The sequence below is a fragment of the Piliocolobus tephrosceles genome, chromosome 13 (assembly GCF_002776525.5).
Source record: "Piliocolobus tephrosceles isolate RC106 chromosome 13, ASM277652v3, whole genome shotgun sequence".
NCBI lineage: Eukaryota > Metazoa > Chordata > Mammalia > Primates > Cercopithecidae > Piliocolobus > Piliocolobus tephrosceles.
This window is the reverse complement of record NC_045446.1, coordinates 47,963,233-47,989,671: the sequence shown is the minus strand read 5'-3', so window position 1 is coordinate 47,989,671 and position 26,439 is coordinate 47,963,233. Positions and strand designations below refer to the sequence as shown.

Genomic DNA, 26,439 nt, shown 5'->3' with positions numbered 1-26,439 from the left:
ACACACACACACACACACACACACACACACACACACACACAAACAAACAAAAAACCCTGACTCAACCTAAGGGATTAAAGAACAAGTCAAAACTGGAGTATGTGAAAGTGGTTACCTACAAATGACTCACCATTGACTATAATAAAGGAGATTTTCCAACACTGCCAAACTGAAATTGAAAGATGCTAAGAGAGGCTCTCCAGCCTAGTAACAACTTTAGATTTTCCTGAGAGAATTTAGGTTCCAAAGAGTACCATTTTTTCCTATCAGGACTAATGCCAAACAGTCTTATTTACATATTGTTATGTACTTGTTGGACTATGTTCCTTCTTCTTTACTCATGGGAATGTGGTCACTGTCATGCTGCACCACAGACAATAACCATGGGTTCCTTATTGCAATGATGACCCACACTGTTCTTAGCCCCATAATCTGTGCAAAGTGGCTCAATACTACCAAGCAGCAGAGAGCAAGAGGCTAGAGAGTCATGATTTCCCCACAAAAGCCACAAGAATTACTTGCAATATGTCACCAAATTGTAAAAATAGGCAGTAAATAAAAACAAATGGCTTAAGTCGTGTAAGTCATGTTATACCATGCTTAACAACAATGGGAAGGGGCAAAATTTACCATTTCCAGCCACTGCTTTTTAACTTTCTAAAACCTAACAAATATTAACCTTTCATAAGTGGAAGTCTGTAAGCAATTCATCTGAGTAAAAGAGAACATAAATTAATAAACTTATAATAGGTTACCGTCTAATATGAAGTCAATAATGTCAACTTTAAAAAAAAATCTTGACAAAGAATCTCTGGTTTCTTTAAGGAGGCTATATAATTTTAAATTAATTTTATTAAGAAAAAAAGCCCAGATTATTTTGTAATTTCTTAAGAACAAAACAGGTCCAATGACACATCAATTGAGGCAAAATACCTGATATGGTTTAGATTTGTGTCCCTGCCCAAATCTCAAATTGAATTGTAATTCCCAATGTTGGAGGAGAGGCTTGGTGGGAGGTGATTAAATCATGGAGGCAGACTTTCCCCTTGCTTATGATAATGAGTGAGTTCTCATGAGATCTGGTTGTTTAAAAGTGTGTAGCACCTTCCCACTCTCTATCTTCCTCCTGCTCCAGCCATGTAAGATGTGCCTGCTACCTCTTTGCTTTCCACCATGATTGTAAATTTCCTGAGGCCTCCTCAGCCATGCTTCTTGTACAGCCTGCAGAACCATAAGCTATTAAACCTCTTTTCTTTATAAATAACCCAGTCTCACGTATTTCTCTATAGCAGTGTGAGAATGGACTAAACCAATGTCGAATGATAATATCTACCAAGTCTTAATGCATGTCACTGTAGGACTACTGCGAAGAGACTTGAGACAATACATCCCTAAAGTAGTGGTTCTCAAGCTTCAATGTGTAGAATTATCTGGCAAGTGTGTTAAAATGCAGATTCCTTCACCCCATATCACCTTCCACAATGATGGGGCCAAGGAATCTGAATATTGATGAACAACCCAAGTGATTCCAATGCATAGGTCCTGATCCCACTTTAAGAAATACTGCTCCCTAAAGAACAATGATATAAATGTGTTTTGCCTTAATATTATAATGTGAATATAATTGTGTACAATTTTTTTTTTTTTTTTTTTTGACACGGAGTCTGGCTTTGTCGCCCAGGCTGGAGTGTAGTGGCCGGATCTCAGCTCACTGCAAGCTCCGCCTCCCGGGTTTAGGCCATTCTCCTGCCTCAGCCTCCCGAGTAGCTGGGACTACAGGCACCCGCCACCTCACCCGTCTAGTTTTTGTATTTTTTAGTAGAGACGGGGTTTCACCGTGTTAGCCAGGATGGTCTCGATCTCCTGACCTCGTGATCTGCCCGTCTCGGCTCCCCAAAGTGCTGGGATTGCAGGCTTGAGCCACCACACCCGGCCAGTGTAAAAAATTTTTAAAGCTGGTTGTGATTCTTCAAAATAACATAGGGGAAATTACTTTTCTTCTTTTGATCTTTCTTTTGAAAACAACCACTGTTGGGGTGGAGCAAGATGGCCGAATAGGAACAGCTCCCTTCTCCAACTCCCAGCGCGAGCGACACAGAAGACAGGTGATTTCTGCATTTTCAACTGAGGTACTGGGGTCATCTCACTAGGGAGTGCCGGACAATCAGTGCTGGTCAGCTGCTGCAGCCCGACCAGCGAGAGCTGAAGCAGGGGGAGGCATCGCCTCACCTGGGAAGCGCAAGGGGGAAGGGAATCCCTTTTTCTAGCCAGGGGAACTGAGACACACAACACCTGGAAAATCAGGTAACTCCCACCCCAATACTGAGCTTTAAGCAAACAGGCACACCAGGAGAATATATCCCACACCTGGCCGGGAGGGTCCCACTCCCACAGAGCCTCCCTCATTGCTAACACAGCAGTCTGCAATCTAACCGCAAGGCAGCAGCGAGGCTGGGGGAGGGTCGCCCACCATTGCTGAGGCTTAAGTAGGTAAACAAACCCGCTGGGAAGATCCAGCTGGGTGGAGCTCACAGCAGCTCAAGGAAATCTGCCTGTCTCTGTAGACTCCACCTCTGGGGACAGGGCACAGCTAAATAACAACAACAAAAAAAGCAGCAGCAACCTGTGCAGACGCAAATGACTCTGTCTGACAGCTTTGAAGAGAGCAGTGGATCTCCCAACATGGAGGCTGAGATCTGAGAAGGGACACACTGCCTGCTCAAGTGAGTCCCTGACCCCTGAGTAGCCTAACTAGGAGACACCCCCCACTAGGGGCAGTCTGACACCCCACACCTCACAGGGTGGAGTACACCCCTGAGAGGAAGCTTCCAAAGTAAGAATCAGACAGGTACACTCGCTGTTCAGCAATATTGTATCTTCTGCAACCTCTGCTGCTGATACCCAGGCAAACAGGCTCTGGAGTGCACCTCAAGCAATCTCCAACAGACCTACAGCTGAGGGTCCTGACTGTTACAAGGAAAACTATCAAACAGGAAGGACACCTATACCAAAACCCCATCAGTACGCCACCATCATCAAAGACCAGAGGCAGATAAAACCACAAAGATGGGGAAAAAGCAGGGCAGAAAAGCTGGAAATTCAAAAACTAAGAGCGCATCTCCCCCTGCAAAGGAGCGCAGCCCATCGCCAGCAACGGATCAAAGCTGGTCAGAGAATGACTTTGACGAGATGAGAGAAGAAGGCTTCAGTCCATCAAACTTCTCAGAGCTAAAGGAGGAATTACATACCCAGCGCAAAGAAACTAAAAATCTTGAAAAAAAAGTGGAAGAATTGATAGCTAGAATAATTAATGCAGAGAAGGTCATAAACGAAATGACAGAGATGAAAACCATGACACGAGAAATACGTGACAAATGCACAAGCTTCAGTAACCGACTCGATCAACTGGAAGAAAGAGTATCAGCGATTGAGGATCAAATAAATGAAATGAAGCGAGAAGAGAAACCAAAAGAAAAAAGAAGAAAAAGAAATGAACAAAGCCTGCAAGAAGTATGGGATTATGTAAAAAGACCAAATCTACGTCTGATTGGGGTGCCTGAAAGTGAGGGGGAAAATGGAACCAAGTTGGAAAACACTCTTCAGGATATCATCCAGGAGAACTTCCCCAACGTAGTAGGGCAGGCCAACATTCAAATTCAGGAAATACAGAGAACGCCACAAAGATACTCCTGGAGAAGAGCAACTCCAAGACACATAATTGCCAGATTCACCAAAGTTGAAATGAAGGAAAAAATCTTAAGGGCAGCCAGAGAGAAAGGTTGGGTTACCCACAAAGGGAAGCCCATCAGACTGACAGCAGATCTCTCGGCAGAAACTCTACAAGCCAGAAGAGAGTGGGGGCCAATATTCAACATTCTTAAAGAAAAGAATTTTAAACCCAGAATTTCATATCCAGCCAAACTAAGTTTCACCAGTGAAGGAGAAATAAAATACTTTACAGATAAGCAGATGCTTAGAGATTTTGTCACCACCAGGCCTGCCTTACAAGAGACCCTAAAGGAAGCCCTAAACATGGAAAGGAAAAACCAGTACCAGCCATTGCAAAAACATGCCAAAATGTAAAGACCATGGAGGCTAGGAAGAAACCGCATCAACTAACGAGCAAAATAACCAGTTAATATCATAATGGCAGGATCGAGTTCACACATAACAATATTAACCTTAAATGTAAATGGACTAAATGCTCCAATTAAAAGACACAGACTGGAAAACTGGATAAAGAGTCAAGACCCATCAGTCTGCTGTCTTCAGGAGACCCATCTCACATGCAGAGACATACATAGGCTCAAAATAAAGGGATGGAGGAAGATCTACCAAGCAAATGGAGAACAAAAAAAAGCAGGGGTTGCAATCCTAGTCTCTGATAAAACAGACTTTAAACCATCAAAGATCAAAAGAGACAAAGAAGGCCATTACATAATGGTAAAGGGATCAATTCAACAGGAAGAGCTAACTATCCTAAATATATATGCACCCAATACAGGAGAACCCAGATTCATAAAGCAAGTCCTTAGAGACTTACAAAGGGACTTAGACTCCCATACAATAACAATAGGAGACTTCAACACCCCACTGTCAACATTAGACAGATCAACGAGACAGAAAGTTAACAAGGATATCCAGGAATTGAACTCATCTCTGCAGCAAGCGGACCTAATAGACATCTACAGAACTCTCCACCCCAAATAAACAGAATATACATTCTTCTCAGCACCACATTGCACTTATTCCAAAATTGGCCACATAATTGGAAGTAAAGCACTCCTCAGCAAATGTACAAGAACAGAAATTATAACAAACTGTCTCTCAGACCGCAGTGCAATCAAACTAGAACTCAGGACTAAGAAACTCAATCAAAACCGCTCAACTATGTGGAAAATGAATCATCTGCTCCTGAATGACTACTGGGTACATAATGAAATGAAGGCAGAAATAAAGATGTTCTTTGAAACCAATGAGAACAAAGATACAACATACCAGAATCTCTGGGACACATTTAAAGCAGTGTGTAGAGGGAAATTTATAGCACTAAATGCCCACAAGAAAAAGCAGGAAAGATCTAAAATTGACACTCTAACATCACAATTAAAAGAACTAGAGAGGCAAGAGCAAAAACATTCAAAAGCTAGCAGAAGGCAAGAAATAACTAAGATCAGAGCAGAACTGAAGGAGATAGAGACACAAAAAAAACCCTCCAAAAAATCAATGAATCCAGGACTTGGTTGTTTGAAAAGATCAACAAAATTGACAGACCGCTAGCAAGAGTAATAAAGAAGAAAAGAGAGAGGAATCAAATAGACTCAATAAAAAATGATAAAGGGGATATCACCACCGACCCCACAGAAATATAAACTACCATCAGAGAATACTATAAACACCTCTACGCAAATGAACTAGAAAATCTAGAAGAAATGGATAATTTCCTGGACACTTACACTCTTCCAAGACTAAACCAGGAAGAAGTGGAATCCCTGAATAGACCAATAGCAGGCTCTGAAATTGAGGCAATAATTAATAGCCTACCAACCAAAAAAAGTCCAGGACCAGACTCACAGCTGAGTTCTACCAGAGGCACAAGGAGGAGCTGGTACCATTCCTTCTGAAACTATTCCAATCAATAGAAAAAGAGGGAATCCTCCCTAACTCATTTTATGAGGCCAACATCATCCTGATACCAAAGCCTGGCAGAGACACAACAAAAAAAAGAGAATTTTAGACCAATATCCCTGATGAACATCGATGCAAAAATCCTCAATCAAATATTGGCAAACCGGATTCAGCAGCACATCAAAAAGATTATCCACCATGATCAAGTGGGCTTCATCCCTGGGATGCAAGGCTGGTTCAACATTCGCAAATCAATCAACGTAATCCAGCATATAAACAGAACCAAAGTCAAGAACCACATGATTATCTCAATAGATGCAGAAAAGGCTTTTGACAAAATTCAACAGCCCTTCATGCTAAAAACGCTCAACAAATCCGGTATTGATGGAACGTACCTCAAAATAATAAGAGCTATTTATGACAAACCCACAGCTAATATCATACTGAATGGGCAAAAACTGGAAAAATTCCCTTTGAAAACTGGCACAAGACAGGGATGCCCTCTCTCACCACTCCTATTCAACATAGTGTTGGAAGTTCTGGCTAGGGCAATCAGGCAAGAGAAAGAAATAAAGGTATTCAGTTAGGAAAAGAAGAAGTCAAATTGTCCCTGTTTGCAGATGACATGATTGTATATTTAGAAAACCCCATTGTCTCAGCCCAAAATCTCCTTAAGCTGATAAGCAACTTCAGCAAAGTCTCAGGTACAAAATGTGCAAAAATCGCAAGCATTCTTATACACCAGTAACAGACAAACAGAGAGCCAAATCAGGAATGACCTTCCATTCACAATTGCTTCAGAGAGAATAAAATACCTAGGAATCCAACTTACAAGGGATGTAAAGGACCTCTTCAAGGAGAATTACAAACCACTGCTCAGTGAAATAAAAGAGGACACAAACAAATGGAAGAACATACCATGCTCATGGATAGGAAGAATCAATATTGTGAAAATGGCCATACTGCCCAAGGTAATTTATAGATTCAATGCCATCCCCATCAAGCTACCAATGACTTTCTTCACAGAATTGGAAAAAACTGCTTTAAAGTTCATATGGAACCAAAAAAGAGCCCGCATTGCCAAGACAATCCTAAGTCAAAAGGACAAAGCTGGAGGCATCACGCTACCTGACTTCAAACTCTACTATAAGGCTACAGTAACCAAAACAGCATGGTACTGGTACCAAAACAGAGATATAGACCAATGGAACAGAACAGAGTCCTCAGAAATAATACCACACATCTACAGCCATCTGATCTTTGACAAACCTGAGAGAAACAAGAAATGGGGAAAGGATTCCCTATTTAATAAATGGTGCTGGGTAAATTGGCTAGCCATAAGTAGAAAGCTGAAACTGGATCCTTTCCTTACTCCTTATACAAAGATTAATTCAAGATGGATTAGAGACTTAAATGTTAGACCTAATACCATAAAAACCCTAGAAGAAAACCTATTTGGTACCACTCAGGACATAGGCATGGGCAAGGACTTCTTGTCTAAAACACCAAAAGCAATGGCAGCAAAAGCCAAAATTGACAAATGGGATCTCATTAAACTAAAGAGCTTCTGCACAGCAAAAGAAACTACCATCAGAGTGAACAGGCAACCTACAGAATGGCAGAAAATTTTTGCAATCTACTCATCTGACAAAGGGCTGATATCCAGAATCTACAAAGAACTCAAACAAATATACAAGAAAAAAACAAACAACCCCATCAAAAAGTGGGCAAAGGATATGAACAGACATTTCTCAAAAGAAGACATTCATACAGCCAACAGACACATGAAAAAATGCTCATCATCACTCGCCATCAGAGAAATGCAAATCAAAATCACAATGAGATACCATCTCACACCAGTTAGAATGGCAATCATTAAAAAGTCAGGAAACAACAGGTGTTGGAGAGGATGTGGAGAAATAGGAACACTTTTACACTGTTGGTGGGATTGTAAACTAGTTCAACCATTATGAAAAACAGTATGGCAATTCCTCAAGGATCTAGAACTAGATGTACCATATGACCCAGCCATCCCACAACTGGGTATATACCCAAAGGATTATAAATTATGCTGGTATAAAGACACATGCACACGTATGTTTATTGCAGCGCTATTCACAATAGCAAAGACTTGGAATCAACCCAAATGTCCATCAGTGACAGACTGGATTAAGAAAATGTGGCACATATATACCATGGAATAATATGGAGCCATAAAAAACGATGAGTTTGCGTCCTTTGTAGGGACATGGATGCAGCTGGAAACCATCATTCTTAGCAAACTATCACAAGAACAGAAAACCAAACACCGCAATGTCTCACTCGTAGGTGGGAACTGAACAATGAGATCACTTGGACTCGGGAAGGGGAACATCACACACTGGGGCCTATCATGGGGATGGGGGGGGGGGAGGGATTGCATTGGGAGTTATACCTGATATAAATGATGAATTGATGGGTGCTGACGAGTTGATGGGTGCAGCACACCACCATGGCACAAGTATACATATGTAACAAACCTGCATGCTATGCACATGTACCCTAGAACTTAAAGTATAATAAAAAAAAAAAAGAAAACAGCCACTGTTTAACACGACTAAACACATGACCACCACAAAAAGAAGAACATGTGGGCACTGAGTTAGTAAACATTAGTTTATCCAAAGGAAATTTACTATAAATTTCATTTCGTTCAACCCCTAACTTCATCAGCCCCACCAAACCTACAGTGAAGAAAATTTTCAAAATGTGATTTAAAAGGATCCCAGTCCCAAATAAAGGAAAAAAGCCATGCTGATTCAGATAATCTAAAGAGCATTTCACTGGAAATCAATTAAACACAGTATGTAAAATATATGTAGATGATTGAAAAAGCACAGTAATATCAAAAAACAGTTATTAGATGAAGTTTCTAGGAAAGGAAAAGCAGTTTTTGCATATTTACAAATCAAGAATTTTAATTAGGATGTTTTCCAGTATTTGAAGAGATAAAGTAAATATTAAAAACAAAAAATATGAAAATGAATATCGTTCAGATTTTTCAGAAGTTACTATTCAAAACTGATTGTTCACCAATGGCATTCAAATGGCTTTAAATTTAAGTAGCCGTCTTATGGTATTGAATATATCAAAATTACTCAAATCTTTGGGCATTTGTGTGTCTTGTTGCTTTTCCATGGAATGTCCTATATCTTCCTTAATTTTGACCCAACCCCCTCTTCAAAGTTCAGATCAAACTGCATTTCATCCTTGAAGCACCCCTAACTATACTGGACCTCACTATCATGCTACCCTCCAAACTACACATCAAAGCACTTAATCATAACCACATAACTTAGCATTTAATAATATACTAGAATAAAATATTCATTACTATTTTGCATGTAATTGTCATATCTGTAACTAAATTTTAACTCTTAAAGGATTTCAGGATTTCATGCTTCTTCTATAGGCTTCCAGAGCATACAACAAAATTAAATAAGTGTGGACTGACAAACTTGAAACAACTACTTATCAAATGTGTCAAAAATAATCAAAAGGCTGGGCACAGTGACTCACACCTGTAATCCCAGCACTTTGTGAAGTCAAGGCAGGAAGATCACTTGAGCCCAGGAGTTTGAGACCAGCCTACACAACATAGCGAGACCCCATCCCTACAAATAACAAAAAAAAAAAAAAAATAGCTGAGCACACTTGTGGTCCCAGCTGCTCGGGAGGCTGAGGAGAGAGAATTGCTTGAACCTAAGAGGTCAAAGCCACAGTAAGCTGTGATTGCTCCACTGCACTCCAGCCTGGGCAACAGAGCCAGACTCTGTCTCTCAAAAAAAAAAAAAAAAATCAAACATTAGGTGAAGAGTAAAGATTTGCTCCAACAATGACAGGATTGCTTAAGCTAAACATTTAGAACTGAGATATTAAAACATAAGGAATTTGTGATACAACTACATAGTGGAATACAACACAGCCATTAAAAACAAATATATCTATTGAACATACTGTTGTTTATAGTGATGAATAACTATAGGCAGCCTAGTTATTCCAATTGTAGGAATTATTTGAGTGCATTATGATTTTATCTATATGATGGAATGTTTTGGAGCTACTGAAAATAATAATTTTGCAGAAAATTTAATGAAATGTGGGAATATTCATAATGTATTGTTAGTTAAAAGTATGTTAATAAAATTAATACACTTTTTTATTTTAAAATTTTGGATACATAATAGTTGCCCATATATATGGGGTTCATGTGATATTTTGATATAAGCATATAATGTGTAATGATCAAATTTGGGGAATTAGGATATCCATCACCTTCATCAACAGATAAATGAATTTTTAAAATGTAGTATGTATATACAATGGAGTATTATTTACAGTAAAAAAAAGAATAAAATTCTGTTATTTGCAAAAACATGGAGAGAACTGGAGGACATTATGTTAAGTGAAATAAGCCAGGTACGGAAAGACAAATATCACATATTCTCACTCACATGTGAGAAATAGTGAATAGAACAGTGGTTACCAGAGGCTAGGAAGGCTAGTGGTGGTGGGGAATAAAAGTATGAAAATATAGTTAGATAGAAGGAATAAGACTTACTGTTTGGTAGCACATTATACATCATTAAAAAAATTATGTACAGAAAAAAAGAGATCATAGCACACAATAAAATGTTAATGGTCCTCTGAGTATTGGGATAACAGATAATTTTATTTCCTTTTTGAAGTTCTCTATATCTTGTAAATGTCCTATCACAAATAATACTTTTAATCAGAAAATAAATTTCATCTTCACATTTAAATATAAATATCAAAGTAATAGAAATAATTTATTCACAAAGAAAGATGTATTCAATGAAAACAAAGCATATATTGTAGTATTTAGATTATAACACCAATTATTTATATGTGTGCATAAGTGTGAATGTGCTCCCCTACACACAAACATACACAAACTGGAAAGATATATCAAAATATTTATAGTGATTCCTAAATGGTGGTAAGACTGTTGGTAATTTTCATTTCCTTTTTTGCTTATCTGTGTTTTCTAATTCATCTTCCATAAACATAGTAGTAAAGAAAAACAAAAGTTATTTTATACACAGATGCTTAGGGGAAACAGAAAAAAATAGTAATTTAAAAGAATAGATTTTGGTCTTCTTGAAGATGTTGAGAGAGTCAGTATATTATAGTTCCCCTCTACCAAACCCAGAAAAAATAAACAAGCTTTCTTTCCTTGGCATTCCTATAGTTGAAGAATTGTAAATATTATTTCTAATAAATCTAATTATTAAAAAATTAATCTTCATGTAAGCTAAAATCTAGATATTTATTGCTATGGTTTGAATGTATGTTCCCCCATAATTCATAAATCAAAGTCTAAGACCTAATCACTTTAGGAGGTGATTAAGTTATGAGAACAGAGCCCTCATGAATGGGATTAGTAACCTTATAAAAGTGCTGAGGGCAAACAGTTAGATCCTTTTTGCCCTTCTGCCCTTCCACCATAGGAGGACACAGTTTGTTGGTCCTGTCTAGATGATACAGTAACAAGGTGTCATATTGGAAGCAGAGTCTGGGCCTTCACCAGACACCAACCTGCTGGTGCCTTGATCTTGGACTTCCCAGCCTCCAGAACTGTGAGAAATAAATGTGTATTGTTTATAAATTACCCAGTATATTTTGTTATCAGCAGCAGTATTGGACTAAGACATTAATTACAACACATTGTTTCCTGTTTGCTCTCAAAAGATGCATAATATCAATCTACTTTCTCTTCCATGTGAGAGTTGTCCAAATATCTTAATGAAGATATCAAATTAATAGTCTTTTTCTAGGTAAAACTCCTGCACTTTCTAAACCCATTTCTCATTTGCCATGATTTCCAGACTCTTCATCACCCTCCTCTGATGCATTCATCTCTAGATGTCATTCTAAAAATATGTCACAACAACTAGATACCAAACTCTACATCTTCACTTTCAGCAGGAAAAAAAACAACAGTCAGTTCCCTCCATGTCACATAGGCAGGACCAGTAGAGCTAAAAATCTTTAAGTGCTGGTTTTCTGACACCAAATCCAATGTTTTTTCTATTCCATAAGGCTATAGTTTTTTTTAAAAAAAGTCATTCTCAACAGTAAAAGATGCCACAATGCCAATGATTACTACCTTCTAAGGCTTTTTGTTTCCATTCATTTCCAGAAAGGAGATTTATCTATATTTGAGGCAAAAATTATACTTTATTATTCACCTTAATCCAAGAATTACCAAGAAGTAACTTGTATTACATAAGTATTGTTGTATAAGAAATCATTCCAAAACAAAGTGCTTAAAACAAAAATAATCATTTATTATCCTTAATGATATCTGTAGGTCAGGAATTTGAGAGCATCTAGGCTGGGTGGTTCTGTCTCAAAGTCTCCCATGAGGTTACAGTTAAGTCAGTGGCTACGGCCAAAGTCATCTCAACGACTCTTTTACTCACAGATAAGGTACTTGGGCTGGAACATTTTAAGAGCTCGGGGCTGGGATAACTAGGGTTTCTTGGACATCTTACTCTATCTCTACATGACCTTTCTGCATGGTCTCTTTTCTACAGTATGTTAGTTTCAGGATAGCGAAACTTCTTTCTGATGTGGTGTCCCAGAGACAGCCAGATGAAAGCTATACCACTGTTTCTAACTTAGCCTGGGAAATCACACTGTATAACTGTCACTGCATTCTGTTCAATAGTGAGGCACTAAGCCTTGCCAATAGTCAAGGGAATGGGAATTAGACTCTGCCTTTTTATAGGGTAGAGCTATAATTATATCCTCAAATAGTTGCTATGAGAAATGAATCATGTGTAAAGCAGTTAGTACAATGCCTAGCATATAAGTACTCAATAAATGATAGCTACTCTTATTAAATACAAATGTCCTTTGTCCAGTTGCCCTTTTTTTCAATTTTCAATTCTGAAAATACAGTCATGAAAACCATTGGCACCATTTTTAAGTTTTTATTCATACTTGTTCATCTAAGTGGAATAATAAATACTAAATTACATTACTTTCTTCATTATCAACATTCACCTCAAACCAATTCCATTGAGATCTGGCTTCTCACAAAACTCCAGGAATTTTAGCACTTCTAATTTGCTTTTTCTAGGAATACTATCAATTCTTATTTATCCTATCTGCATATGGATTCTCTCTACTGTGTCCAGGAGCAGCTACAGTACACTACTGCTCTGATTCAGCTGGATTGCCGACCACACCTAGACAAGGAATGCAGATGGTTAGCGGTACTGCAAGCAGAGGAGAGCAGTGGGCTGGGGTTGCAAAGGTCAGATCAGATGTCAGGAATTAAGAGTCAGAAAGCATAGGTCAGGAGTTGAATCTTGCCTATATAATGAAATTGAAACCCACATACAGGTGGGAGTCACTGCAATTGGGAGAAATGACTGGGAAATGGCATAAGTAGCTGCAAGAATCAACTTCCTGCTACCCAGTACACTACCTGCTACCCAATCTAATTGTAAGAACAGAATACTATTCACTTGTAACCTTTCCTGTATCCAGTAGCAAGAATGAATTAAATGTATTCATTCTTATAGCATTGTATGTTGTCAGTTTTGCTTTGTTTTCCATTTTAGTTGTAGCCTCTCCAGTTGCAAAGTTATCCTCAACCTAGTCTGCCCTCCCTATAGATAAGGTTTATTGAGATATCCAGTCATAGATTTGCCCCGGTTTCAGACAGCAGTCAGTCTACAACAAACTTCTGTTTCCTTAGGCCCTACTCAAAATCACCAAAAGAAAGTCCAAACCCTAAAATAGGTCCAAATATAATACTCTCTTCCTAAGATGCTCTATGGTTCACTATGGCATATATTCTCCCTCATTAAAAATGAGTAATAAACCCAATGTGTTTAGCTACAGATATGTTCCGGTAGTCTTTGACTGGAGGGAATTAAGGAGCTACAATTTATGTAAGAAGTTAACACAATAGCAAAAACAACCAAAAGTCATTTATGTTTTAAATTACCATGGACTGGCAAATCAACCAAGTTAGTGATCAATCTTCCCTGCCAGGTCACATGGCTCCCACCACTAAACCCCATCCTTCCTTGCTATGCAGTGCATTTATATATTTAAAGTTTCAATTAAATGTCCAAATTATGTTATATAAGTTACACATACACATCTATGTTTAATATATTATATTAACTTATACCATAGATAATATATGTAACATTTTTTCTGATTCTCTACCTTAAACAATCTTTTGCTTTTTTGATGAACAAAAACTACTTGCCAACTGTGCTTTATAAGACACCTTCTACTATAGTTTTATTGACTGACAGAAAAGATTTAGGTTCCAATAACCTCTTGCTAACAAAGGAAATCTAACCTTTTTAATATGCTGAAGACTAAATTGCAAACATTTATGGTTCTTTCTCAGAGGAAAAAAGTTATGTTTTTTTCTAATGTGACATACTGTAAGGAAAAGAATTGGGTTAAAGAAGTATATATAAGGCCGGGCGCGGTGGATCAAGCCTGTAATCCCAGCACTTTGGGAGGCCGAGGCAGGTGGATCACGAGGTCAGGAGATCGAGACCATCCTGGCTAACATGGTGAAACCCCGTCTCTACTAAAAAAAAACACAAAAAACTAGCCGGGCGAGGTGGCAGGCGCCTGTAGTCCCAGCTACTTGGGAGGCTGAGGCAGGAGAATGGCGTAAACCCAGGAGGCGGAGCTTGCAGTGAGCTGAGATCCGGCCACTGCACTGCAGCCTGGGTGACAGAGCGAGACTCCATCTCAAAAAAAAAAAAGAAGTATATATAAATTAAAATGCTGTATTTGATTCTAATTGCCAACAGATTATTTATGACAAAAGTATCATTTTTTGAATGATAGTGAAAGAGTATTTTTTCTTTTATTAAAACTGATTATTTGCTAGTATATTAGATTTACATAACATTTTCAAAACTGAAATAACATATGCCACTTGTCACTATTACTATGCTGTTGAGTAACAATAAAATTATTCATAGATGTGTAAGAAAATAGATTTGTTACCAATATTTGCTAAAGTGTCATGATTTCCAAGGCTTTAAAAATAAGCTGTTGTTTCCTAAATGTTATTTCAATTTGCAGAAAAAAAAATAACAAACCCAAAAGTTTGTTGAAAGGCCTCATTAACATTCTATTTAACAAATAGAAGTAAATATAGTGAATAGATTAAATACAGAAAACATCCCCAAACCTGTCAAGACAGGCACATAGAAAAGCCCTGCATTATCTATACACTACCAGCCTCACACACAAAATTAGAATCTCAAGATTCAAAGGTCTTTAAAACTCCAATTGTTCAATGTCATCTAGCACTTGAATTCCCTGTGCAAGAGAAGATGGAATAATAAAATAGTTAACAAAGTACAGGCGTCCTGGGCAAGATTTTCCAGTTTAAATCCCAGCTTTTCCACCTCTCATCCATATAAGCTCAGACAAGTTAGTTAACTTCTTTTTGCCTTAATTTCCTTGTCTGCAAAATGGCAATAGTAATAGTGCAGTAAAGAATTTATCTCAAAGAGTTATTATGGGAATTAAGTGAATCAATAAAAATAAAACACTTAGAACAGTGTCATGATATAGTAAGTGATCATTAAATGGTGGTGGTTAGTGTTACGATTTCCTTGACAAGTGGCTGTTTGGCCTCTCCCTAAACACTTTCACTAATAGAGGATTTAGCAGCTCCCAAAGTAGTCCATTCCATTTATTGAGGGTTGTCCAAAATCCTTTTTACAGACATATGAAACCTGTTCCAATCCATATTTCTATTCCATGGAAACATTCAGAATGGCAGTTGTTCAATATATACTCACAGCTAGTACAGTACCCTTCTATCTTCTCTTCATCTAGGGAAAATATCCCTTTTTCCTTCATTTCTTCTTCATAAAACACAGTTCAGCCAATCTGAACATTCTCCTCTAAGTGTGTTCCAAATGTTTCTCTCTATATATCTCTTAAAGAGTGGTGCCCTAAATTCAATATACTCAGTAGCATCTGAACAGCAAGAATTAAGACACACTATCACCTGCCTTAGAGATGTCATGTTTTAAAGATTTCATACCATGTAAGCAGAGCTTCAAGGCAGGCCTGATAGTGAATTTTCCAGCAATTAAATCAACATTCTATCAATATTCAACTATTGGTCAGGTACAGTGGCTCATGCCTATAATCCCAGCACTTTGGGAGGCCAAGGCGGGCAAATCAGTTGAAGGCAGGAGTTCAAGACCAGCCTGGCCAACATGGTGAAATCCCGTCTTCACCAAAAACACAAAAAATTAGCCGGGTGTGGTGGCACACACCTGTAATCCCAGCTACTCAGGAGAGGCTGAGGCAGGAGAATCACTCGAACCCAGAAGGCGGAGGTTCCAATGAGTCGATATCAAGCCACTGCACTCCAGCCTGGGCAACACAGCAAGACTCCATGTAAAACAAACAAACAAAAACAACATTCAACTACTGACTGGTTCATGCGCCTACCAACTCTAGATAGTTATTTTCATCTGGCAATTCATTGATACCCAAACTACCATATACATGATACTCAATCTAAACAATAGTATTAAGCTAAGTCAAATTGGCTATCCCAATTTTAACCTTGAAACCAAGAAAGTGAGAAGTGTCAAGAGGCTTAGTGATTATAGTTCAAATCCTTCTTTATCGAGCTGAGGAAATTGAAGTCAGGAGATATAAAGTGACTTCCCTAAGGTCACACAGCAAATTAGGGCAGAGATGAACATAGGCTTTCTAGGAGGTACCTGTGTTCCCTCTAAGGACACCAGAGAAAAAAATAAAAAAAAAAAAAAAGGACCCCCTACTGAACAAAAAGAATGTCTTTTTGAGAATTTAAGGCATTGAGAAATAAAGGGAGTGATTACGCAGAAGTTGGAGATGTTGGACAAATTGGAGAGTCTCAAATGATTCCACAGAGCTCCTCTGAAGAAGTAACCACTTACTCTGGTGTCAAGTCAATCTTCCTCATGCTCTCCTCCTCTGCAGTTGTTTTCTTCTCATCCCCATTTGAGTGACATCCATACTGTTTGTTGTTGTTTTTGTAATAAGCTAAGTAACTAGTGTGTTTTAAATGAAAAGAAATAACTCATGGTATGCTCTTCATACCTCACAAATCTTAACATTAAAAAGTATCAGAGCCCAATCAAGGTTTTTCAAATCCATTTGTTCTTTAATAGAGATGCAACTCTATTGACAGTTAAGTCCTTTCAAGGCCCAGTTTGCCTAAAAAAGAGTCGAGAGAACAGATTGCTTTGTGTCATACATACTCAGGGCCACCTTGTGAGCTCAACAGTCTCCTCTCTTCACTAGATCTTGCCCAGTAAAGCTCCCAAGTTTGAGGATTTCACTGAAAGAACCTTCAAATTTTCTTCTAATATAGTAAATTCATGTGGTGGGCTACCAATAAACTCTTTATAATTCAGAACATTTTAAATAACATCTCTAACTCTCTTGTTTAAGGTCTTACAACTAGAACAAATACAAAGAAACTAAAAATGATTCCTCAGAGGTTATGTTACTTATAAAACAACAATCTATTTACTCATCCATGCATCCACCCACCTATCTCTATATACATTTGCAGCAAAACGGAAACAGGACACAAAATGTCAGCAATTTAACACAAGGCAGCAAATAAGTCTAACTGCCATCAGGTGCTCACAATGTTTGGAAGCTGTGCATTCTTCTACCTGAATGCAATATACAACCTTGGACTGATGACTCAACTACAATCACAGAGCCCATATTTTCTCTCTGGAAAGAAAAACTTCTCTCTGAATTTTTATTTTTCCCTCTTAACTTCCAAATATCCAAAAACATAGATTCATTCTTTGACCTACTGTGTCATCCAAGAGAATAGTAGCCAAAAGGAGAGCCAAATTCTAACTTTACTGTTAATTTCAGAAAGCAAAATAAATGAACTATAATCAAATTATATCTGAAATACATCAATGAGAGAACAAAAATGAGAGAATCATCTTAAGTAGAAGCATACCAGGTATGAAATAAATTAATATAACAAAGTCAAATATTGACTCTAAACTCAAGAGCAAAAGTTTTCTGAATTCGTTCATGGATTACATTAGTTTAATCCTGACTAACTCAGTGCTCATGCAAAAAATTATTACTTGCCACTGGAACTGACAAAAAATTGATAAATAAAAGTAATTATCATATAAATATTTGAATTATTCATTTCTCGGCAAATGAATCTCTTCTATTATACCACCATAATCTATCTGTGCTTGAATGAGGGCATACTTCCTCTCAGAAATTTTGAGACATTTGAGAATATTGTTTTCTGAGTACTCTCAGTACACTGGGAGTAGAAAAAATCAGAGTTAAATTATAATGAAAGCAAAAGTTTATCAAATAATTTCCAATCGTTTTATTAAATAAGGTTTTCCATTTTCCAGGGTGCTAATGAAATATAAAGAAGATAAATGAAAAGCATAAATATTCATTTCGAATTTCAACCTGATTGTAAAATTTTATTAGCAAAGGTTCGTAATTTATACTTTGGAATTTAGAATGTGGTTTACACAAAGATATATTATTGAACTCAATTTCCATCACCTAAAAACAATGCCTAGGGGTCAAGAGAATGTAGTAAAGGTTAATATCATAAAAAATAAATATGTCATCACATTGAAAGCTGTATTAACAAAAGTAATAATGGCTTGAAGTTGCTCTTCTTTAAAAGATTATGCTTCTCCTGGAAAGCAAGGAAACTTTTTTGCAGAGGACAATCAAACAGTGGAATAATTTCCATATCAAGGTAATTAATGCATATTCATTATAGGTGTTCAAGAAAGATTAGATATATTTGTGGAGGGAACAGAGTAGGGTCTTTCCTGCTTGATGCAGGTGGTTTGAACAATCAGAGACAGCCCTTTCAACCTCATCTTCAAACAAATGATGCGAATAGGATTCATTGTGTTAAAGTTGCCTTTATGGAAAGCAACCCTCTCCAAATTAAAGAAGGTAGGTCTCAAAGTGTGCAAACACAATCCTGGCTTCCTCCTCCCAAAGTAATATGCTGTGTATCACAGTTGTCACCATCTTATTCCTGCTGATCTAGAAGGACTTTGAGACTAATATTTCATTCTAATCACAAAAAGTTCAAATTAGTCATATAAACAACTGCATGCTATATAATATATACATTATTTTCTACATGTTGCTTGGAAGCATTATGAAAAAAATGTACAGATTTCACTGTTCCAGTTATCATATTTCATTATAGTAATGTAGCCAGAGGCTAGGCAAGAAAAAATTTTAAGAAGGATTTCTATATAAGAAAATATGTATCAATCAGAACCACCTATAGACTGAAACATGCTCATAGAGTTCTGCTTTAATCAGAAAATTATTGGTGTCCTGATTAGCTCCCATTGATTAACCCTGATCAATTTTAATAAAAGATTTATTTTTTAAGAAAAGCTACATTCAAATGACATTTGAATCCATTAAGAAAAATAAAAGCTAAGTAGAACAGTCCTGCTCAGACTATTCATGCTATACTAGATTATACCTGATTTTTTATTACTAACCAAGTCTTATTTTAAATAATTATCAAAAAGCTCCTTTTCCTATGTCTGTAAATGCTATAGACTCTAAGTTACACTTCAGTCATGTAGAAGTATTTGCATAGGGATAGTTGACAGGAGAAGCCAAACCACAGGAGCAGCCCTGGCATTACTATGAGGTATACACTAGCAGGACATAGGTAAAGTGAATGAAAACAAAATATCCATCAAACATAGAAATATCACATAAAACTGAGGCAAATTAGGAGAACATTGGCTGAATCCAAGAAAAGATAATCCTTATGAACATGCATTAATGTTGCAAATTGTAAGTGAATGTGAGTGATAGAGTTCATTAAGGGGTTCATGTTATAGTCAGTGCACTAGAAACCCTAGTCATTGGCTCTTACACAGACTGAACAATTCAAATAAAAATAAACATGACATGTGACATCTCCTTAAAGACATTCTGAATATGCAATTTTATTTCACTGAAAAAAAAAAGATACTAACGTCCGGTTTTCCTTGATCTTTCAAAATACAAAAGAAATGCAAAAAGTCTTTGCACAGATGTAGCAAAGTACTGGATTTTTATATTTTGGCAGGTGCTCAATATGCAGCCCACATAATCACATGTTAATGACTGGAGTGTGTTAATCAGCATGCATACCTGATTCCTTCTTGCCCAAGGGGGAAAAAAAGCCAACTATTCCAGAGCATGTTAATGTCTCTACTTTTTTTTTTTCTTTTTTGAGACAGAGTCTTGATCTGTCGCCCAAGCTGGAGTGCAGTGGCACAATGTCAGCTCACTGCAACCTCCACCTCCCAGGTTCAAGCGATTCTCCTGCTTCAGCCTTCTGAGTAGCTGGGACCACAGGCATGCATCATCTGGCTAATTTTTGTATTTTTAGTAGAGATGGGGTTTTACCATGTTGGCCAGGCTGGTCTCAAACTCCTGACCTCAAGTGATCCACCTGCCTTAGCCTTCCAAAGTGCTGGGATTACAGGCATGGGCTACCATGCCTGGCCTAATGTCTCTACTTTTGATGAAGATTTTAATAATATGCTAGGTAAGAAAGAAAATTTTTCCAAAAATTATTCTTAGAAAGGCATATTATATAATTAAGAATCATGAAAAAATTATTTATATTTCCATAAACATTGAGATACTTCCAAGTATCATACCAGCAACCCTTTTGTTTAATTTAAACAATTTAGATTTGGGGAACTTTTAAAAATACATACTTTTTTTTAAAGGATAGTACACATTATCAGGGTGTAAAAATATAAAGGTAATCAATGTGTCAATGCTAGACAATATTTGTTGTCTATTTCACTACCCACAGCAAGAGCTTTGCCAGATTCCATGCAACAAAATGTTTTATTTTTTAGTTCAAATTCTAAATAAATTTCTGTTATTAAATTTCTGAAATAGGTTGAAAAAGAGAGAGCACTGTATGCAAATATAGTTTCAAAGTTACAGGAACTGGGAAATCCTCCATAAGTCTTCCTAGAAAATATTATGCAGTGATTCAAGGTAAGGATGGCCATTTTCACCAGTTAACAGAAATTTAGGCTTTAACTTTACTAAAATCGAATGTATTTCCAAAATCCAAAAATGAGAGAAGTAGTAACTAAATGTCTCAGGAAGTCTAAACCTCACAGGTTTATGGACTTTTTTCCAGTGCTTCCTATGCCAATCAGGTACCACAAAGGTGTACATAAATCTTACCTTAGGAGTTATCACTATGTCTATACACTAGTTAGGACCAAGTGAACAAGTGGGTTTCACTACACTTTCTAAAGTACAGTCCCAATAAAAGTGAGGAGTGCTGCCTACTATCTTAAATGACAAAATCTTACAAAAAACTGCCAACAATTCAAGTTTTTAAAATCTCTAAAATAACAAGATTAGAAATCTTCTCAAAGTCTGTCATAACAGCATGACTGAAGATTAGATCCTCACTAAAAATTCCTGGACTGTTATCATGTAATGACAATAGCTCCATTCCCAGAAATGGTACAAAGTCCACACCAGCTATTTTATGACTTCAAGTAAAAAACAAAAAACACTCCAGAGTTGATTAGCAACTTCATGAGACTGAAAGCTAGAGGAGCAGAGAGCAGAAATTGTTTGCAAGCAAGAAGGTGTTTTCCTCAATAGTTATTTATTAAATATCTCAGGACGTCTACCATTATTTTCATTCAATTACAGCAAAGGGCATTATTGACATCTTTTATTTAAGGTGGAAACTTATTTTAAAACTTTTTTTTTTTTTTTTTTTTTTTTGAGACGGAGTCTCACTCTGTCGCCCAGGCTGGAGTGCAGTGGCCAGATCTCAGCTCACTGCAAGCTCCGCCTCCCGGGTTTACGCCATTCTCCTGCCTCAGCCTCCCGAGTAGCTGGAACTACAGGCGCCCGCCACCTCGCCCAGCTAGTTGTTTTTTGTATTTTTTTAGTAGAGACGGGGTTTCACCATGTTAGCCAGGATGGTCTCGATCTCCTGACCTCGTGATCCGCCCGTCTCAGCCTCCCAAAGTGCTGGGATTACAGGCTTGAGCCACCACACCCGGCTAAAACTTTTCTAGAAGATAAAACTCCCCTGGAGGAATTTAAGTAGGTCTCTAAAATAAGGAGTTCAGATATTCTGGGGCTGAGAGTCCACTATGGTTATTTCTACCTACTTAGACTAGTAGTTAAAAGCCAGATGTATATTTTTGCCAAAATATATATCAATATAAGAATGTAAGTGTACACATGTGCATAAGTTCCCACTTACAATCATCACATTTTATATCTCATGAGAGTGTTGGTGCCTTACCCACATCCCCATGGCCTACCACAGAAGCCACCTACTAACAGTTGCTTCTTAGGCAAAAAGCTTGTCTCTCGCCGGGGCCCATTCTCTGGCCAAGAGCATTTCTCCTCTCTTCCCTCCTCTCCTTGGTCTCACCAACCTCATTTCTTGTCATTCTTGACTATGGTTTTGCCCACATGTACATTACTTAAAACATTCTCTCCACCCTTTGTGTAAATTTTGTCTTCTTCAGAATCTCTGAGAACTCTTCAATGAAGAATCTCCCTAAACTGTTCACTCTTCCACTTATCATCTAACTCTCACCTGCACTACTGCAATGGTTTCCTAATCCATGTCCCTGTTTCTGATGTTCTCTCTCACAGTCCACTCTCTACACAGAAGGCAATGTGATCTTTTAAAAACATAAATCAAATCATGTTACTCCCTTGCTTAAAATTTTCCAATGGCTTCTACTTACACTTGAAAGAAAGTTTAAACACCTCCCTGTAGCCTATGAGACTCCATAATATCTGTAATCTGCCAGTCTCCCCAATTTCATTTCTCTCCCTCACCAGCCACCCTGTTGTTTTCTGTTTCTCAAACACACAAACTAAAAGACTTTTGTACTTATTATACACTCTGACTGGTGTCTTCCCCAAATCTTTGCACAGTGATTCTCTTTTTATTCAAATTTCGGCTCAAATGTCACCTCCTCAAAAAGACCTTCCCCGGTCTTTTTAAAGGAGTAATTCTCTATCACATTTTCTTACTTAATTTTCTTCATAGTACTTATTATTGTCTGAAATTGTCTCACTCTATAAGATTTCTTTATTGTCTGCCATACTACTATACTGTAAGTTCTATGATAACAGGGATCTTATCTATATTATTCACAAGTTAGTCCTTGTGCCTGGAACTTTAGCAGGTACTATATACTCAGGTATCCAGTGATGATAACTCCTTTCTAAATTATACTCTAAAGCAAAAGAAAAAAAAAAGTAAGGAAGGGAAGGCTCAAAATAACATGTACATTGTAATTTATCTGTTTGATATAAGTAACTATATATAATTTGCACCAAAAAATTGTATGTAATCTGTAGAAAAGATCACCAACAGTATATAAGTTTATCTGTCCTTTCTACAGTTGCAATCTAGCAGATAATCAATACACACAGTATCATATAGAGGTCATGAAACATGATCACAAAAATATTCTTCTCCATGCTTATTAACATCAAAAATAATAATATGCGTACATTTTTCCGTGAAAAAATTATGCAAATGTATTCCAGCCTAATGAGTCAGTCCTAATGAGAACAAAAGCATGTTTTAGTGGACAGTGTCAACATTTCTCTGCAAAAAAGGTATTGGCACACCGGGTGCCATGATGAAAGTGGTAGTGGTTGTGGAAAGAGAAGGATAGTGACTCTTATTTACACTAACTTTCCAACCTTCAAATGGCTCTCACTAATTAATATAGCACATTAAATTTATAATTCAACAGTTTGGTGTCTATAAAATAGGTAATTATGATTAAAATCAGAATCTAAAAACTTTTTATCTCAAACTGGTCCTTGAAATCCTATTTCTAAAATTTCTATTCTCCTTCCTTGCTTATGCCATTACAAATTATTTTTCTTGTTTGAACCTATGTGGTCTCATATTTTGTTGCAGTGTCACCTCAAAATAATCAGAATCTTTATATTTAAAGATTTTTTTTCTAATCAGGAAGTGGGAATTAGCAGGACTTCTTTGCTTTGTCTTCACCTTCTCTGACAGAAAACTTCCTCTGTGGTCATGACATTTCAAAGTAAAACCCTTCCTGAATCCAGGAGATAAGAAACTTTTAGGGCTTGTTTCTAACAGTTCATGAATGAGGGCCATGAGGGCCATTGCAGAAAGTAAGTAACAATGGAAACTGTATAAGTGTTGAAAAAAAGTGTTGTTATTTTTTAGATTTTCTTTTAAATTTTATTTCTTCACAACTATTTTTTGGGACTCAATTACAAGTACAGAATATGATCCATTAAAGAAAACTACAAGTTTTACTTAATTTCATAAACATCCTTTTTGACTTCATATTTATTTTAAAGTAGAATGAGATAAAATGTTTATTGAATTTTACATTAGCACAGTCCTCCCACTCGAAGACACACTCACACATACACACACACAATATATGCAGGTTTGCAGGTCTGCCCAGAAACTTAAAATCCTTCTACTGTTTTTTTCCTGCAAAGAAAAATTGGTTAGTGATATGGTACTTACAGTATAAGTCATTACAGGTCTGACATTACAGTTGTTATACAATATTGAATCTATCCAGTGAAAAAGAAGCACAAAGGGAATTTCCAAATGCAGCTGCTATTTCCCATTTGTTAAATCCTTTTATTACACCATATAAGTACACAGCTGGGAAATACTATAGAGTGGGAGTTTAAACAAAATATTTTGGCTTCTAGTCATTCGGAATACACAAAGGCTCCAGTGGAAAGCAATGTTTGACAGCAAAAGAAAGTGAAAGTTTGAAAACATGTCTAGCAAGTATGATTTCTTTTACATTAATAGTTAACTTATTTGTACCATTAAACTGTTTTATACTATCATAAACCATGTTTAATATAAATTTGGTAAGAAAATTATTAATATATATTCTCAGACAAAATTTTAGATGATAAAAGTTTGAGAATAACCCACCAAAGTAACTTGGGACTTATCAAGATACAAACACAATTTTTCTAGGAAAAATAAGTATAGTGTTCTCAAAGAAATAAAATTTGAACTGTATTATTTCTTATTCTCCCCATATTTTCCAGTGCAGTTATTTTTATTTGTCTATGACTAGATTTGGCATAAAAGCCAAAATATATCTTAAACCCATCCTTTCTCTCTAGCCACTCTTCCTTTACACTAATTCAAGCCATTCATCTCTCACCTAGACTTCTGAAATAGACTCCCAGTGGGTCCTCCTCCTTTCACTCTTGTCTCTCTCCCATCCATTCATTATACCACAGCCAGAATTTATCTGTTTGAAATGTTTTTGAATGCTTCAAATGTTTTCCATTGAACTTAGATCAAATCTCACATCCATAATGTTATCTCCAAGGTCCTGTTTGATATAGCCCCTACCAATCTCTCCAACTATATCTTATGCTATATTGCATCCTTCATCATAACTCTCCAGCGATGAAGGCCATCTTTTACTTTCTGACATTAAGCAGTGACTTTCTCACTTCAAATACTTCATACATGCTGTTCCCTCTGCAGTTTTACTCTTTGTTCCACTCTAACTGGTTAGTTCTTACCATCTTTGGCTCAGTGAGGGCACTCCTAACCATCTATTCTGAATTAGGTTTGCCCCATTATGTTCTCACATAGCATTCTGTTCTTTCTCCTCATACATAGCAAACATCATATTTTAATTATATATTTGTGTATATATTTACTTAATTTCTATTCCCTCTCCTAGACTATAAACTCCATGAAGGAATTAATCATGTCTGCTTTGTTCATCACTATATAGTCAGCACCTAATAAGAATGCTTGGCACATAAATGGTACTCAATAAATATTTGTTGAAATAAAAATGAAACATCGCTCCATTATCTTGACAATAAGCAAGTGGCAGTGACTGGATATCTATTTCACCTTGGAGGTGTTAAAATGAACAACTGAAGTTCAATCATAAAAACAGACTTGCTTTATCACCTTCTTCCTACTCAAGAAAACTAATCTTCTAGTGGATCTAATTGTACAATTTTGATCGCTTTCAAAACTAAAATTAGTCTAGAAACTATCTTTCAATCCTCTGCTTCTTACCTACTGCTCCAGAGCATTGGCTGTGTCTGCAAAATCATCTGAAAAAGAAAAATGTCTGACTTCATAAATTATTGAATTAAGTCTCTGAGATATAAAGCATTGAATAAGAATCTAAATATGTGTTATTAGTAGTAAATGCATTGGAAATATTACCTTATTTTTGTTAAGAAATAAAAATTTTCTCAGTGCCCACTTAAAATAATTTTCATTAACTTAATTTTAGTTAGCCAAAAATTAAGAAATGCAAAATGGGGTTTAAAACTTCTAATCTAATAAAATATATTAAGATTTTAATCTCTTCTAGATGCTAAAAAAATTGAATATTTTTGCTTTGAACTAGATAATTAATGTCACTGGCTATGGTTTCTGTTTTGATGATTAGAGATGGAATTTAACATGGGAAAGCTGGCTAAATATACTGTATGTATTTGATGTTGTTTCTACTTTTTGAGAAAACTCCTGTAGTCTGATTGAATGATTCTCAGGAGGTTTGTATGCCCTTTTGAAATTAATATATAGGCACATAAGTGAGAAAAGCTTTATTATAAATCAAGAATGACCATTACAAATGATAAATACCTGCATTTTCTCATTGAAGGTATATT

The 26,439-nt window shown here is 36.7% G+C and overlaps 1 protein-coding gene across 21 annotated transcripts in view; it reads right to left on the bottom strand.

The window, feature by feature from the left end:
- The window catches only part of SOX6 (SRY-box transcription factor 6), a 705,024-nt gene that overhangs the window by 637,897 nt on the left and 40,688 nt on the right, over positions 1-26,439 (bottom strand). The window lies entirely within an intron of this gene.